Source organism: Pelobates fuscus, chromosome 1 (assembly GCF_036172605.1).
Source record: "Pelobates fuscus isolate aPelFus1 chromosome 1, aPelFus1.pri, whole genome shotgun sequence".
NCBI lineage: Eukaryota > Metazoa > Chordata > Amphibia > Anura > Pelobatidae > Pelobates > Pelobates fuscus.
In genome coordinates, this window is record NC_086317.1 from 35,295,163 (window position 1) to 35,309,923 (window position 14,761).

At 41.0% G+C, this 14,761-nt stretch overlaps 1 protein-coding gene across 1 annotated transcript in view; it reads right to left on the bottom strand.

The window, feature by feature from the left end:
* The window catches only part of MRPS6 (mitochondrial ribosomal protein S6), a 44,987-nt gene that overhangs the window by 14,336 nt on the left and 15,890 nt on the right, over positions 1 to 14,761 (bottom strand). The window lies entirely within an intron of this gene.

A 14,761-nucleotide genomic window follows, 5' to 3' on the forward strand; every position in this document is an offset into this window, starting at 1 on the left:
GCCACAAATAGTTTTGTGACTTGAAATCCCATAAAACAAGAGCACCCACACATACAGACTCAACAGAATTTTATTTTTTATAGATGAAGAATTATTATTGTATGTTTGGTGTTGTGAGATTCCACAGAGTCACCTACATTTTCATGTGACCCCCTTCTGCAAATTAATTGTGCAGCACATGGGTGGAGTTTAGGAGTCACAAGTTATTTAAAATATGTTTTTGTAAGTATGGCCATGTGGTAAAATAAATAAAAATGGAACTAACTTTGTTGCTATACATTAGTAAATTTGTATAGCCTAGTTCTAGTGTATGGAAACATTTTCATTAATTATCTTTTATTTTAGTGTTCAAGCATGCTTAGTTGTATCAGGAGCAGAAAGGAACTTGCTTGTGATCTCCTTCCCCTATAAAAAAATTTCTGGAAGAGCCAATCGTTTTAAACGGCTAGTTACCACAAAAACAATGGCATAGCAAGAAAAAACAATTACATAAAATAAAAGGTGGACAAGGAAAAGGTCAATGCAAGAAAAGTGTAGATACCCATGATATTTCTGATCCTTAGAGCCATCTGGTTTGGCTTTGGCTTTATACGTTAGGTTAAAATGGAGATCATTGCCAACGTCTTGTTAATCTCGCTTTTTGTGCAATGCATATAAAGACATACACAGTGTAGCACGCAAGTATGTTGCAACAACCAAAAATGCAACACACCATTGAAAATGTGAGACTATTCTTAGAATTCCTCCATCAGATTTTAAAGTTGGAGCAGCAATTACCTTGGTAGTTTTCTATGGTTTAATTTTACACATGTGCACAAATTAATTACTGTTGCAACGGCTATACTTTTGTAACGGAAGAACGAAGAGAGCAGAGTCATAAAAAGGGAAACAGGCAGATGAGTAGGAGTGTCAAGGAAATGTGTGCATGGGGCGAAGGCTGAGATAAGGACGCCATCAGATAGCCGCTTTGGTTAGAAGATGCTAGTTAGAGCAGGGAACAGTGCCAGAAACATTCAGATCTTGACTGTTTGGTTAATGACTCAGTATTTATCTTACTGTGATATATAAATATGAATTATATTAGTAATAACTCCCCTACGCCGTGTCAGGTGCTGCTTTCTCATCACTGTATCCTCAAACCCCACACTAACAGGCATCCTGTCAACTTGTTTACCATTTTTAGGCCCTTTCGAGTAATGGAAAATTCTTTAATGTGCCTGATCTTGAACATTTTCATATGGTGCCCTTATCCATGGAGTGTTACATAGTATAGCAATAATAATGTCATACATGCGCCATAATGAGCGTTAGAATCGAGAGGCATCAGAAAATTACACACGGGTGAAGAGTAGACAGGTAGTGATGTCCCGAACAGTTCGCCGGGAACCGTTCGCCGTCGCGAACACGCGCAATGTTCGGTCCGCCCCCTATTCGTCATCATTGAGTAAACTTTGACCCTGTACTTCACAGTCAGCAGACACATTCCAGCCAATCAGCAGCAGACCCTCCCTCCCAGGCCCTCCCACCTCCATGACGAATAGGGGGCGGACCGAACACGCTATGTTCGCCAGCGAACTGTTCGGGACATCACTATAGACAGGTTATGGGAATGGGGGGTTTAACATAATCATGAAGATAGGGAGGTCGGAAGAGCTGGGTTGAAGATAAACATATGTAAGGACTGAGCTATGGAGAGTCAATGCCGTTAGTGAACTGTCTTTTCATAACTTTGTGAAAGAGGTGGCTGATTGGATGTCGGTTGTAGAAGGAGGACGAGGTGAACTATAAAAGGAACAAATGGTGAAGTAGATGAAGCAGGGAAGAGGACAAGAGAACAAGAGAACTGCAGTAAACAAACAAAATGCATGCCTCCCAACAGTCCTGCTTTGTGGATCCTGTCTTACCGACCCCCTTTAGTTTCCTATTGTCCCACATCTGGGAACACCAGGGAACTGTCCTTGGATAGAACAGTGTGAGGGCCTCATTTGTGCGATGTGCACAAAGACCATCCAGGGAGTGCTTCATCGGTGCAACCTGCATGGTCCTGAAGGCTGGGGACTGGCTAGATAGCTTATTAGTTGATGGGTCCACCCCTTTTCTGGACGAACCTGTCCATTATGGGCATCACTAGTGATGCAGCTCACATCACAGGCAATGTCCATTCAGTGCCCTGCCCACCACAGCCTGATTCTCCGTACAAAACTTTTGGAAGATGTGACAATATGTGAAAAGGCTGGAAGGAGTTCAACATTAATTAGGTGCTTAACATTGATATAGCTCATGATGTTGGATAGGATGTGACCTATGAGAGCCAATGTTCTTCGGAAAGTGTGCAACAGTTACGTGTGTAATTTTCATTTGTCTTCTCATTTTAATCACCCCCTTTTTAAATGTTTACAAGGAACACAATTAATTTCCCTCTTTCCACCCCTCTGCCCCCAGTTTTAGTCCCATAATAACCCCATCAGCCACCCACAAAACTCATATTCCCCCCCCCCCCCCTTCTGTATACACTGCATTCTCATTTGACAGGGAGCTAGGTGGCTCCAACCCAAACATATTCTTGCATGCTCTGAGGCTTTTGATGCTAAATGCTCTCCGTAGTAAGTGTATGATCTGGCCAAGAACAGCAAGCTGCCAAGAGTTCGAGACACAGGGACTATGTATGTATGTATGTATGTATGTATGTATGTATGTATGTATGTATGTCTTTATCACTGGGTTATGTCCACTCCCGGCGGAGAATCCGTGAGGATAGTGGCAGGGAGACTAGCATACCAGCAGAGCAACAGGGAAATTAAGTGTGGGACCAGCAGCATGTAGCCTACCCGCCCTCACTATGTATACTTAATTGGGCGAGGCTTGTGGCTGTCAGCCCTGACAAAGCCTTCTGTCTAAACCCAACCCCTACATGAAGACAACCTCCAAGGGATTGAGAAGGGAACCAGTATTTCTTTTAGGGAGGGGTATGTATACCTGTCCGTATCGGTGTTTATCTGAATTGTGAGTGTGTCAAGAGGCATCATGCAGATGTCAAGTTTGATTTTGGACTTATCCAACATTATTAAATTGAGGCCTATGTAAATGAAACATTGTTTACAAAAAAATAAAAATTCAAACCGGCTGTATGCAAACCTTTAGATTTAAGTGTTACCTTTAAGAGGAACTATCACTTCTCTGGAAATTACACAATTGAGCTACATCTATACACATAACGTGTGTTAATATTTGTCACGTAATGTATTTTCTTTTGAACTTGTCATTTGCCAAGTCTTTAATACATCACAATCCAGCCCAGGCACAGCCAAGGCACCAATTCCAAATGCAGATGGGAAATAACGTTTCATTTCTTCTCCTCTCTGTATGCTGACTGCCAGGGGCGAAGGTCAGAGCTTATACAAATGAACGATAGACCGCCAAGATGGAGGTGCCCAGTGGAAGATAAAGAGTTGGGGATTTCTACATGTAATTTTTATTTTCACACCACAAACACATATTTGTCAAATTGACAGTTCCTACTTAAACTTATTTACTTTAACAAAAGCCTACATTTTAGCTTTTGTCTGCTTAAAATGTAGCTCACAAATTATTGCATAAATGTCGAGAGAGAGAGAGTTTTCTCAATATTACAAGTATAACAGTGTTCTCACCCCCGAAAAAAATGAATTGGGGGTATTTTTTTATATTCTTTATTTTTGCAGTGCTTAAATTTCACAAACATGCTTGTTTTTCACGACAGCAGGTACATGCCAGTGTAATAATACATATTATACATTGTCGCGGTAATCGTTAACAGCACTTTTTTTTGTAAGCGTAATAAACAATAAGGTGACGATAGAGTTAAGTAGTTTTACAAATCATGAGTAATGGCATGCATAACATTGTAGACATAGAAGTGCTAAGCGGGCTAAACGTGCTATATAACTGCATCTGAGTGTTAGGCTTTAATCTATGATTCCCCCATGGTCTATTCTGTCAGGCAGGACAATAGTTAGATGAGTTTATAAAACACGGACCCTGTCTCTGACTGGGACACTGTTGGTAGGAGTAGAGCAGACAGAGGCAAACATAAGGGAACACAGGAAAACAAACATATTGTAACATGCCATATAGCAAATAACTGTATGCATGAGATTTCACTGGGCAGGAATAGTAAGCTGTTGCTGCAGCTGAGTGTTTTAAATCGTGAGGTGAGTGGCAGTGGAAACACGGAGTTGGATGAAGTGGGGCCGTCCGTCGCTGTGGCTTCCTGCGCCGTCTTCTGTGCGGCCCCTCTCGGGAAACACGTGGGAGATGCTTATGCCTGTGTCGGGCAGCAGGAGGGCCCTGGGCACACGCAAATCGGTCAGCAGGAGCAGTGGTAGGCGCCCTTTCACAGGTGCGGTCGGAAGCCATATGTAGCGGTTCCGCACGTGACGACCCCGGCAGTGTGGCCATGGTGCACTGCTGCATAGCAGAGGAGGTGAGTGTATCCAATCTGTGTGTTATGCGTTCCCAGAACCTCTGGCATATTTTGTCGAGTCTTGCGTTGAAGTGTGTTCTCCACCCCAGGTCCTCCGGGCCCGCTTGGCTTGGTTGATGCTTGTGCATGGCGGCTATCTTGGTCGCACCACCCGGCTTCCAAGGCTGCAGGGTTATCTTGCGCGGTAGGAGAAAGTGTGCCCAGTGGGGACCGGGATATCCCCTGCCGGTCCAAAGGGGGGGGGGGGAGGGTAACGGGACTAACAGGACATCCTGTTAGAGAATAGCCACCAGGCCTGCACACTGCGTCGGGAGATCGGCCACCTCTCGCCTCTGCCATGCGCCAGTCCAGTAGGCCTCTAGAATAACGGACGAGATTGCTGGCAAGCAGGATTTTTCAGGCTCGATTTATCAATTTGCGCTTTGTTAAGTAGCTGTTTGCATGTCTTTCGGGGTCTCTGTTGCCAGTATGTCGACGTTAATCGCTGTTTTATATCTCATGTGTCGGGAGCTAGTGGAAAGCACGTCTGGCCATCTTGGGTGTCAGGCCCCGCCTCAAATTGGGGGTATTTTTATGAGCTTTTTCATTACCTCACAAGTAGAAGGTTACAGGTGGGCAACTACATTAATAAATAACAGGAACCAGTTGTGTTATTGTCCAACTAAATTTCATATGGATATTGCGGAGTTTTTCATGGGTAGAAAAAAAAATAAAAAAACATACATTTCAGGTATTTTGCATGTGTATTTTTATGTTATCTACTTTGCGAAGTGGGAGGAGTGTGGTGTTCACTGAAATATTTCTATATATTGGTAAATTGATAGCAAAATGTTAAAAGTTTGCATAGAATCTAGGAGCCAGAGAAATCAACGCCACAAATACAATTCTTAAAGGGACACTATAGTCACCAGAACCACTACAGCTTAATGTAGTTGTTCTGAAGTCTATATCCCATCCCTGAATGCTTTTCAATGTAAACACTGACTTATCAAACAAAAGGCAGTGTTTGTAAACAATGTAATGCTGCCTAGTGACACCTCTAGCAACAGTCACTGAGACAGCCTCTAGAGGTTCTTCCTGGGTCAGTGCGTCACACTGTGCAGTATCTACGTTAATGTTCCCTATAGGGATATGCATCTTTATGAAAAGTTAAATTGGCGCACCTGTGCATGCGAAATAGTTTCCCAATGCTTTCCTATGGCAAAGCATTGGATTGGCTGATATCGTCAAGATTGATGATCTCAACCACAGAGGTGGGGCCAGCCGCTGCGTCACCAGCACTGCGTAGGAAAATTGGTAAGTAAAGACACCTTTCCCATGTGATTGGAGGGAACACACACACACACACTCACTGATCGACACACACACAGACACACGCACAAATAATTTTTTTATTTTATTTTACTGTAAATCCACCCAATCTCCCTATCTTTGGAAGGCTGGAGTGGATAGGCTGCTGTCATCTCCCTACTCAGCTTGCGCACTATTTAGTGAGTCGGGGGCCAGAGGGATGTCATACCCTGGCTCCACTACAAGGTGCGCCAGGGGGCAGAGCAGGGAGATTACATCTCCCCCCGCGCCACGGCATTAAGTCATCCGTCTGCCCGCCTCCCTCAGCTCTCCGTTAGCCACCTGGTTGCCCCCTTCATCCCTAGGTCAGCTGCCCACCTCCCTACCTTAGCTCTTAATGAGCAGGCCACCTCTCTCCCTCACTCAGCCGCCTACCCGCCTCTGCTCTCAGGCAGCCGGTCACCTCGGGAGCTGAACAGATTAATTTTTGTTGTATTTTTGGGGTTTAGTTGCATCATCTGAGCACAGCTTTAAAACCATTTCAAAAGTAGGCTGCAGTTTGCTGCTTGAAGACTGGTAATTAAAGGAGCACTATAGGGTCAGGAACACAAACATGTATGCATTATAGGCAGCCATGACCCAGGAAGGATCTCTTACAGCCATCTGAGGAGTGGCCACTGAAGTTATCATTAAGCTGTAATGTAAACACTGCATTTTCTCTGAAAAGACAGTGTTTACAGCAAAAAGCCTGAAGGTAATGATTCTAATCACCAGAACAAATTCAATAAGCTGTAGTTCTGGTGACTATATAGTGTCCCTTTAACCCCTTAAGGACCAAACTTCTGCAATAAAAGGGAATCATGACATGTCACACATGTCATGTGTCCTTAAGGGGTTAAGCTGAATTTTAGATATTATCTGCATAACTTTATGAAACTTGGAACGTTAAAGCATATTTGTCACTTCTGGAGGCCAGGAGCTGCAAAAGTACAACACAGAGGTCTTTGGATGACCCGGGAAAACCGCACAACCATCACTGAATCCCCCAGCCGTCACTAATGACGTTAGCAGGCAATGGACACAGTTAATGGTAGAGCTCTGCATTTTGTCAAGCTTTTTCCGTAAGACAAAGTAATCACTACTATGTCCTTTGGTATCTTTGGAATTCCAATTCTGTCTTGATCAGTATTGTCACTGTTTTTTGTTTGTATGGTTTTTATTATTTTTTTTTTTTTTATTAGAAGGGCAGATAGTGGGCACCAGAATGATACAATGTGAAAGGTAATAAAACCTTGGCTAGCCCTGACAGCAGTACCTGATGGGTGACTACAATAAGCATCAGGCAAGGCTAAGCACAGATAGTTTGACAGCATTGACCTAATGCCCAGTTGGTATCATCACAACTATGTCAGAGATTGCTGTGTTTCTCGTACGGAGGTAATTTTCTGAACATTTTTGCACAGGACTGCCCTTCTGTCCTAGTTTAAATATTCATGTGGAAACTGTTCTAAAAAAGTTAGAGACTTGTCGTGACTAGTTATTTTACTAGGAGTAACATCGAGTTGGATTTTGGTAACCGATGTATCAACTGCCAAAATCAGTTAAATAAGTGGGGTGTGTGATAAGAGATTTGTCCTGCTGGGGAAAATTTTTATGATAAGTTACATAGAAATACAGATATGCCTAGACCAGTTGATATCTTCTAATGAAGTCCATGTATGAATTGGCACCCATTTATCCCCGGTGATTAAAAAGAACGGTTAGCTTAGACCTGCTAAAAGTGTAGTTTAAAATGATATTTTAAAATTAATCGCTTACAACTATAAAAGTATAGGTTTTAATGATCCTAATAAAAACTAGCAAAGTGTTTACTAAATTAAAGGCCCGCTGAGTGTGCTCCAGAACAGAGCATTCTCACCTCCGTCCCATGTGTCTGCGGTGTCCCCCCGCATTTAGTTTGACACCGGATGCTACGAATCAAGGTCCTTACATGGCACCACCTGCACGGTTCAGTTAAGTGACGCCAATCTGTGCGCTTCATCACACAGGCGTCGCGCACATTCTAGTGTCACATGACAGCCACAGACCAATAACTGCCCTCCTTGGGCTAGATAAGCTTATTTTGGTTATTTGTATCCTGTTGTGGTTTCTCTGGTGGTTATCCGACAGGACGTTATTGTTACAAAAACCTTATTGAACTATGTGCCTTTAAATGTTATTTTCACTTGTCTGACTTATTTGCAGTCGTTGGTATGGTTCAGCACGAATCCTTTGTGTTAACGTATAGATGGCCGCCATTTCAGGACTTTGCACGTGTTCGCGGCCATCTTACGTACGACCAGCGGTGTTGGCCAGCAATCGTCTGGAACTAAAAACGGAGACGCACCCAGGCGAACACCGCTGAGACCTCCAGGATAGTATAACTTCGTGCTGGACCTACCGAACGGCTCACCGTTCGGTAGGACGATTACCCTTCGTAGGGGGAGTACAGCGACCCCCAGGATACCTATGGATGGCAATGGGTTCGTGGAGTTTCACCATACGAACGGAGACCGACCGCAAGGCCTAAACGTGTGGAACCATTTTCGGCCAGGAAGTCGGTGCGGTCGGTCAAAACTTTGAAAACCCATAACTCTCGAACCAGTCATCCGAACGGGTTGGTTTTCGGATATGTTGCTCCCCTGAACAAGATCTGTACAGCGGTGTAGGATTTAAAGGGGTACCCCCTGGTTTTGGGGTACATCCAGAACTTGGTTAAAAATATGTACTACATAATTATGTTAACTGTTTATCTGAGGGGAGGAGATGTGTGGGAGGTATCCAATATGTGATTGGTGATTTTATGCCTCCCCCGGGGAGTATCCTTTTTGTATGTAACGACAATAAAAAGCAGGCTGGTCAGCCCAGTCCTCAGTTCTTACTTGACCCTCAAATCGCAGCCTCGACTCGTTTTGTTGGGTAGAAAGGTATCCTAGCTATGCTATAGCTAGTGGGATTGTTCTACACTTACAGGACTCTTATGGAATATTAAGGAAAGCCTCTCTCTCCTCTTCAGCAACTAGGAATCCAGACGACTAAGCGGTCCAGCTCTCAGCAAGCCTAAGGGTAACCGTAACAGTTATATTATTGATTCTATTGTATTTTGACCCTGGCTTGTGCCATTGACTATTTTCTTCTGTATTCTTTAATATCTGGCTAGACTTGGCGTTTACATACTCTCCATCTACCTGACCTGCGCCTATTCTGTACTATTCTATTTATTTGCATTACATCCATGTAGTCTAAGGTCCAGTAACATACTTTAATAGTCATATTTATTTCTTAACTGAAGCTCTGCATGTTGGATATTTGCTAAATCCCAACACAAAAAGTATTAAACAAACACTTCCCTTCATGCTATGGACACCAACATCCTCTTCCAAAAATACTCCCCTCTAACAAAGCCATGTGCCAACATGGACATTTGTCTTTATATTCTTTCATGCCATGTAACTAGGGGAAAAAAGTGCTAGATTTAAAAATAAATAAAATAAAAAGAATTAACACAGCCCATAGCCAACTCATGGACAGCTGTGATACATTCCCCCCCCCCCCCCCCTTTTTTTATTTAAATACAGAACTAAAGATATTTACTCTGTCACCTAATGGCAGATAATGGGGATCTAAAAAGAAAGCCTCCATTCATACTTTATGCATTAAATTTACAAAAATGTACAATTACAGTTAACTAATTATCGGTCAGTAAATATTCAAAAGTAGCCTTTTAATAAAAATCCCCATGTTATTTATACACCTTGTGCAAAAAAAAAAAAAAAGAAGAAAATACAACCCAAAACAATCTTTACAAAGAACATTAAAATAATGACCGCCAATAATTAAAAAAAAAAAATTCACTTTAATTTGGCACTTCGGAAAACAGAGATCTTACGCAACATCATTACAACATTACAAATTGTTCATTGTTTAGGTTATCAGCCTTTTCAGACTTATACAAGTTCAGAAAGTTTTAAGACAAAAAAAATAAAAACACTGTTAATTTCATAGAGTATTAATTTACACACACATACACACAAAAAAAACCACATACAATTTGTATTTTATTTCAGTTTTGTGCTGTTTAAAAATACAACCCTCTGTATGTACAAATTTTACAGGTTCAGGTTGTGCTATTCAGGTGACCTAAATAAGCAAAGACCATCAGGAACTTCTCACTCGGGATCCCTTTTGAATGAAGGGTGCTAGTGAAGATTTATATTAATTGGGGGTACAGCAAGACAGTCAAAACGGCAAACTTTGCAGGTTGAGCTCCAGAGTCAAGAATTCACTGCTAAATAAAGAGGGGGTGTCATCAACCGCCGAAGAACAAGCAAACTGCTCCTACCCATTTTTGGTGGTTTACTGCCTACGCCTCACAAAATAAATTCCTGCCCAAGTTTTTCTTCATTAGCACAAGTATGTACGTAGACTTTGTTTGATAAATGATTGCAGTAATGGGCACGCTAATCCTGGTCTCACCGAAAGAAACCTCTGATAATGGGCAGCGGTAACTCTTTAGCACTTAGCCTGGTTAATCCTCTGGTGGGTGTAGCCAAGACTGGTGCTTTTTAGTTCAGTAACACAATGCTCTAATATTAAGGTTTCTGGATGTCCCACTGTCTTCATGGGTCCTTCGGCCTAGTATGTTGACTATCCCACTTCCAACTAGATGACTTAAAGGGACATCAAGTGGAACACCTGCAGCTCATCAATGTTCTGGGGGCATTTAAATAGCGGAGCACTATTTTCAAAAGGCACACAGATTTAAACAGGAAGCTCTGATATATATATATATATATATATATATATATATATATATATATATATATATATATATATATATATATTAGTACCAGACACATAATTCATGACACTGGTACTAAACTGATTAAGTAGACCACAAAAAAAGCCATCGAACACGTTTTCCAGTTTTGTAATGACTAAGTTCCAATAACTTCACAGATATACTTTTAAAGCAGCTGCAAATTTTCAGTATTTCACGAGGAAATAAACACTATGAAGTTTTTAAGTAGTTGCCTTCTTGTCCATCACACAAGTAGTTACAGAAGATTCCGTGGCCTCACTCAAACCACTGTATTTTACTCAAATGCATAAGCAAGAGTGCGACCGTGATGAAAGCTCTTGATTAATGGATGAAGTACAAGGAAGAGCTTTGGTAAAAGAACGCTAAAGTATCAGGAATACAAACCAACAAGTATTCCTCACACTATAGCGATAAACTAACTATTTAGGATCTCAACAAATCCAATGCTTTCACATAGGAAAACATTGGGAGGCTATTGCGCATGCGTGGAAAAACACTGCACCAATCAGCATCTCCTCATAGAGATGCATCTCTATAGGGAATGTTCAGCGCATCCATGCAGTAACTGTCACTAGAGGTGTTACTAGGCAGCAACGTAAACACTACCCTTTCTCTGTAAAGGCAGTGTTTACAGTGATCAGCTTGCAGCCATGCTAGAGACACCAGAACCGCTACATTAAGCTGTAGTGGTTCTGGTGACTATAGTGTCCGTTTAATTATAACTCCAATTCGCTTCCGAATCTGTTGCAAACAGGCATGTTAAATTCGGAGTCTTAGAACAATATGTAAAGATTCTAAAAGGGACAGGCACTTTAAATTTTGAGATGTCACACGGCTTTGGAACTGAATAGCTATTAAAGTCTGCGGTTACTCCTATTTGAAGTGCTCTGACCCTCTTCTTTCTACTTTAATAAACACTTTAAGGTCATCTGGCCATAGAGATTTTGTGGATGGACATTCCCACCACACTAAATGCTGGTTGGCGCAGCACGGCTATTGCTGCGCAAGCTAACTAGCATCCCAATGCTTCCATATGGCAAAGCATTGGATTGGCTGAGCTCATCAATGAAGATCAGCACAGTGAGTGAAATAAGGTGAGAAAATGCCTTATCCAACTTTATTAAGGGGGGACTGATAATCTAAATAATTAGTGTAACATTCTAGCTTTAATACATTTGTATTCCTAAAGCAACTATATCTTTAAAAACGCTAAGATTTTAATTGTATTTACTTTAGTACAGTGCAAATTTATTTTGCAGAGAAAAAAAAAAAGCACAAACATTGAAGTAAAACTTGTGACAATGACAAGTCTACTTTAGAGAGTGCCATCATGAGTACACATAAATATGCTCTTTTGAAAGAGCATAACAATTATTCTATACATTGCAAACTATTCTGGAAAATGTATAGTTTTCCCTATAAAAAAAAAAAATAATAATTCTTTAGCAATATGACCCTCCCCTCACTTGTCGATATAAAGATCAAACGCTCCAGGGGAGGAAGGAGATAGATGGGAGCGAGGGGTAACAGCCACATGTCCTGGATCAAGGTAAGTAGTTATTGTAGTTCAGAATTACCATGACTATATCAGTCATTTATACGATAAATTATCTATTCGTTTTCCATGGCAGACCATTCAAACTTAATTTTTTTTCAGATAATCGAAAAATGAAACATCCAAATAATATCAGCAGAAATAAAAGTTCTGGGCAAAAACTACAGAGCCTGATCACTAAAATGTATTGCACCATAACCACCGCATACAGTGGTAAGGCATATGGAGAACAGAGTTTATCTTTAACGACAACTTCGAAACATAAAATGTGACGGCAGATAAGAACCATTCGGCCCATCTAGTCTGCCCAATTTTCTAGATACTTTCATTAGTCCTTGGCCTTATCTTATAGCTAGGATAGCCTTATGCCTGTCCCACGCATGCTTAAACTCCTTCACCGTGTTAGCCTTCCAGCTGAAGTGGTAGAGGTTAACATTCTACTTCCAAATGATTAAAATTCAGGCTTGTATTCATCTTTGACTTTGGTTTAATTTGTTTTTCTGGTCACATTTTTTAGAACAGACACAGAAAATCCCCAGTGCCCAATGATTTAAGTTTAGAATAATGTAAAATATTTTGTGGTCTGTTACTCCCTACCCTAATCGGTTTGTGTTATTTCTCGGGTAATGTCTGGAGATCTCATTTAAGAATCACACAGTTCTGCAAGTCAATTTCTCAGAAGCCACAGTTTCTGTGTAAGTGTTCTAGTAAAGAATGAAACATGAAAATGTGGTACTTTTTATAAAGTAGACTAGATGAATGCAAGTAGTATAGATTTTACTCCAAATAGAACCTACAAATTGATAAATATTTCTAAAATGTTCTGGTAGCAGTAGTTTTATTCATATAGAAACTTGTGTCAGCAGTTTAAAGTTACCACCAGTCCCACATCACCACCTTCAACGCTTTCAAAATAACAATGTTACATTCTAAATCCTATAGTGTACAGCTCTGTGTACTTAAAGGGACACTATAGTCACCAGAACAACTACAGCTTATTGTATTTTTTTGGGGGGTGAGTAGAATCATTACCTTCAGGCTTTTTGCAGTTAACAGTCTTTTCAGAGAAAATGTAGTATTTACATTACAGCCTAGTGATAACTTCACTGGCCACTCCTCAGATGGCTACTAGAGGTGCTTCCTGGGGCAGTGCTGCACACAGTGTACAGTACTGACATTCAGTGTCTCCACATTCTGCATGGAGACACTGAACTTTTCTCATAGGGATACATTGATTCAATTCACCTCTATGAGGAGATGCTGATTGGCCAGTGCTGTGTTTGGTTTGCGCTGGACTCTGCCCCGTTGACAGCCTCAGAATTACTTCTGATTATGTCAGCCAAGCAAGCAGATTAGGGGCAGAAGCAGCAGACTTGAATACAAGTAAGATTTTACTAGATTTAGAGGAGCCAGATGGTGGTTTCCTTTAATAACCCCACATTACTGTCCACACAGAATGAAATGGCCAATAAATTCACCTTATCGGCAAGCAGTGATCATTTCTAAAAATGTGAAATTCTCTTTTCTTGACAACCCATGTGAACAACGAAGACTTCCACATTTTATTGCGCTACAATTTTCCTCCAGTTGGGATATAATCACTAAAGTAGGACTTGTGGAGACCTGATCAAGTAATTCAGGACATTTCAACTTTTTGGTTTAGCTCACGGAAGAGAGCGGTCTCAATGAGCAGTTTGAAACATGTTGATTACTTACAATGGGGGTGCACAGCACACTGAAGTGGATATGATCTTTTCAGTATTCCTTCAATCTCCAGAATTCAGACTATGGATATCATTACTATTCAGAACTGCTACTTTTGTGGGGGGGGGGGGGGTTGTTTTTTTTAGTGGATTTTTTTTATTGTAAATGTTTGTGAAATAATATGGCTAACATTTCTACACTTACAGCAATACATATTTATTCAACTAAGAATTGTTGATAATGGAATTGTACAGTTTATGCAAAGCTGAGCTGGAAAATCAACTGGATTAAATAGCTAAGCTGGTCTAAATATTTTGGCTACCTTGTCTATTCTCCACAATTGGTCTACTTAAAGCGGCATGGTCACTGTCTGGGGATCTTGCAAAGACCCCCAACAGTGGCATCACCGCTGGGGATCCGGTGGCCTGGGGTAGGCGAGTTATACTAACCTGAACCTGTCCCTCACACGTGCCGCCATCTTATTCCGGCAGACGCGCTTAAGCTCCTGGTGCGAGAGTACAGCAGTGAGGTCTATGAAATCTCATGGGATCATCCATAGATAAAGCCAATTACATTAATGTGTTATTCTAATGATTTTTTTTTATTTTATTTTTTTAAAATCATTACAAGAAGGGATGGATGGGCAAAAAAAAAAAAAGGTTAAATAAAAAAAAATTAGAAAATTAAAAAAAAAAAAAAAAATCGCAAAAGTTAGAATAAAATAGCTAAACTATAATTACCAAAAACCGCTATTTTCTAGCTCAATCATTTTTAACGAAAACCTACAAGTCCCATGTCAGTACTCCACATTTTACAGCTTTGGGACTAAAACCCCAATCAGTTGAAAAAACAATCAAGTTACGTTTTGCAAGTTTGTACTGCCAACGTA